The following is a 4,112-nucleotide window of genomic DNA, read 5'->3' as shown; positions in this document are numbered from 1 at the left end:
CTTTTCAGAGCGAGTGGAAGGGGGAGAGAGAGAGAAACATTGATGTGAGAGAGACACATCGATTGGTTTCCTCCTGCATATGCCCTGACCGGGACCGGGGACCTAGCCTGCAACTGCGGTATGTACCCTTGGCTGTAATCAAACCTGGACCCCTTCAGTCCACGGGCCAATGCTCTAACCGCTTAGCCAAAACAGCTAGCGTCTAATAGCCAAGCTTGGTAATATATCCTCACTTATTTATTTGCTTGGTATTTCACACTGATTTACCAAACTTTGGTAAATTTACTAAATTTTTGCCAAACTTTCATTTTGCCTTGTGCTGTGTAGAAAGTCCTGCCTCGCTTCCACAAATGGATGTACTATCTTTCTTGTACCGTGTGTTATCGAAATTGCTTCATTTCTTAATGCCTAGGAACTATATCAAAACTATCAAATCTTTGAAAAGAGATGCCCACAGTACTGCAATTAAATGTGAACTCCATGTGGCCCTGACTTCCCTTGTTTAGGGCACTCTAAAGAGAAAACAGAGAAATAACAATTATCATCATCTGTCAGTCTTCTAATACTTGTTGCTGCTGGTATGCATGAGAAGGATGATTTCATACAGCAATCTTCCCAGACCACCTAGGAGAGCAGGAAAGACCTTGTTGGCCTGTGCTTCAGGATGATTTGTGGGAGTAGGCACTCATTTTGATATAAATAACTGTTAGACTACAGAATAAGGTACAGGGCATTTAAGTGCCCCTTTTTTTCATATTAAACTCTAGTAAAAATGGGCTACTAAACATAATCAAATATATATTTACTTAATGTTTATATTCCCATTGTCCAGTTAATAATTTTAATAAATATATTTTATTCCAAATATAATACACTATGTCTATTCAAATAAGGCAGAAAATAATGGAATCAAAGGGCATGATTAGAACAATAAAAAGTTCAATGGAAAGAAACTGATGTCTCTATTAGCTTTCTTTTAGTGGGAGTCGGTTGAACAAAGGAAATATGTACTGTACTTCCTCAAAGGAAAGCAGAGATTGAAAGCGTAATTATGCAGATGATTAGGACTCCCTTCCCTTCCCAACAACAACAAAAAAATTCAATTTTGCTAGAATTAGGCACAGATTTGACCTAAATCCTTTCTTTGAATGTGGACTGGGAAACTTTGTGGAAGACAGCAGGTGAACATCATGTACCTCCCCAGCAAGCAATTAAAAATCTTCCTTTAAGTCAGGGATACTCAATAACCAGAGTCAGGAGAAACAAGCATCCCTAGATCCCAAAAGTTGAAAGGGTTTTTCCCACAGTGCTTGCTTCCCCGTTATAACTATTTTTTAAAGAAGCTCCTAATTACAACTTATTTTGTGATTATAACACATTTTCCTCCTTAATACAATGACCAGTACAGCCTGGAATAGTGTAATAATCTATATTTAGAACTGACTAGAAATGGAATAATAAAATAAACCATCCTACCTGAAATCATAATACAGATTTTTTTTTAATATTCTCAAGTTTTTGAAAATAAATGCTGAATTTTCACTAGCTTAACCATTAATGTGAAGACTTTAACAGAGCATCCCAAAATAGAATGAATTGCTGGGTAAAAAGCACCACATTAAAAACAAAAAAAGATAATAGCATGTTTTTTGTTTGTTTTTGTTTTTGGTAACCTTGCTTAATTTATCCCAACGTGTTGTTCCCAATACAGTACTTGCTACTTATGTTTGGCTTGAGAATCGTCTTGAGAAAATAACAACTTAGGTATATTTTATACACATTTAAAAACACTTCTATATAGCATTCACAGACATAACTGTTTACAAATTCTAAATGTACCAACTACAGGGTAAACAGATGTTGTGGAATATTCTCAATGGCTAATGGTTTCACGCCAAGCTCAGATTCCACGTTTTTGGTGAAACCAGCTAAGATAAACCCTTACAGTGTCTTCGTAGTTGCAGAAAAAAGACAATGAATTAAGCTAAAGGCCGGGGGACCAATGGCTTATTAAAGAATAAAAGGGAAAAGAAAAAGAAGCAAAGTTATTTTGCCCCTTCTGATAAACCTGCACATGCTCGTATGTGTATACCTATAATAGTAATATTTATTAGGAGGAAATCCCTAATTCCAAAGCCGCGCGTGTAAACGGGCCTTATTCATGTGCGCACTCCGGCGGCTCTGCCCCGCTGCCCCCGGCGCACGCTGCTTCCCCGGGAAGCTGTGCGCTCCCCGCATCCACTCAGCTTTCCACAGGCCCGCAAGTCAAGTTCACGCTTGCAAGTCTAGCCCTGCCTGTGTCGTCAGAGAAAGCACTCTTAAAATGAGGACCGTTTTGAAATGCTTATATCTCATAGTCTCACATCCCAGAAGGGATTTCTTTCGGGGAAGGGAGCTGACGTCTTCTGAAACGCTTAGGAACCTAAGACGCTACTCTTAAGGGTCGCAACTACTCGGACTTCCCAGTCCACAGTCGGCCTCAGTCCCTCGGCTACACCTGCACCTGGGGAGAGCCGGGTTCTGGTTAGAGCCGGGACCGGCAGATACGCGGACGCACGCTTTTAGAGCGTTTTGCCTGGGGATGAGCACCAAGCCGTGAGGGAAGGCGACTGGGTGCGTCGCAGGACTGGCACCGTCCACCAGGGCTTTCGGGCAGCGGGCAGGGTGGAGGCAACAGGGTCCGGGAAGTCACCGGCACGGGAGCGCCTGCCGGTCGCGGGAGGCTCTTCTTACCTCTCGGAGCTGGTGGGAGCGGTGGCCCGGCGGGGGCGAGCGTGGTGGAGAGAAGGGCGGCGGGCAGAAGCCTCAGGGCCCGCGAGGAAGCGCACCGAGCATCCCGCGTCCCGGGACTGCCCGCCCTGGCCCGCCGCGCTCCCTGCCCGCAGCCCCACCCGGGCCCGCCCCCGACGGCGCGGGGCGGGCCGCACTCCGAGGGCGGGGCCGGCGCTATCCAGCGAGGCCGGCCCTCGGGCCCTGGGCAGCGCATCCTTTCCGCCTTGCGCCTGGCCGGCCCGCTGGGGACAGGAAATCCCCAGGAAAGGAGCGCGGACTGGCCCACCAGGGCCAGCGGGAGGGGGCGCACACACACCCTTAACCCACAGGCGGGACCCGGGCTTTAAGGGTGAGCCAAGAGTCTCCTGACATTTCGAATATAATCACTACTCTCCCCGGTCATTTTCTTTTGGGGGAACACAAAGTAAGCCATTGAAGTGACATAACTGGTGGGTTGTAAACATGGTTTCCCAAAATACTTGCTTTCCCAAATGTCAGGGAAGAGTTCCAAAAGAAAACAGTTCAGGTAAGGTGCATATTCTATTTCTTCTCAGGAGGCAGGATTGGTTATTTAATTTTTAAATTAAATTTTAAAAACTCTAATCTGCAGGTTAAGACCTTTTAAAAAGAATACGTGAGGATAGAGTTCCACCTTGTTTCACAGTTGTGGTTGCTTTTGAGTACACTACAATGCAACACTGTTTATCATTTGCTCTTCTTTTACACAAAATATACCATTTAGCAGACAAAACTAATATGGTAATAGAAATCACAGCATAGAGGTGGCTTCTGGGGAGCAGGTGATTGGAAAGAGGCACCAGGGGACTTTTTGGGATGCAGATAAATTCTACAGGTTGGAGTGTCTGTTATATAAATTATGCATTTGTCAAAACTTATTCAAGATCTGTGCATTTCACTGTTTATAAATTTTACCTCAATTTTTAAAACTCTTAAAACAGCATTTGCAGGTCCTTGAATGCATTACTTAGCCTTTTAAAGGTAGCAGAGCCCTAGCCAGTTTGGCTCAGTGGTTTGAGTGTCCTGAAGGGTCCCGGGTTCGATTTTGGTCAACGGCATGTACCTCAGTTGCAGGCTTGATCCCCCGCCCCAGTCAGGGTGTGTTCAGGAGGCAAACCAATCAATCTCTCTCACATTGATGCCTTTCTCATCTTTCTTCTCTCCCCCCCCTCCTTCCGCTCTCTCTGAAAAGCAATGGAAAAAAATATGCTTGGGTGAGGATTAAAAGGTAGCACAATTACTCAATTATCAGAATTATCAGGGGTTGACAGAGGTACCAAAGTTGCTAAGTAATTATCTTGCCAAATAACTAATTCTAGCAG

Source organism: Miniopterus natalensis, chromosome 2 (genome assembly GCF_054644295.1).
Source record: "Miniopterus natalensis isolate mMinNat1 chromosome 2, mMinNat1.hap1, whole genome shotgun sequence".
NCBI lineage: Eukaryota > Metazoa > Chordata > Mammalia > Chiroptera > Miniopteridae > Miniopterus > Miniopterus natalensis.
The sequence above is the reverse complement of the archived record's forward strand: the minus strand, read 5'-3'. Positions refer to the sequence as shown.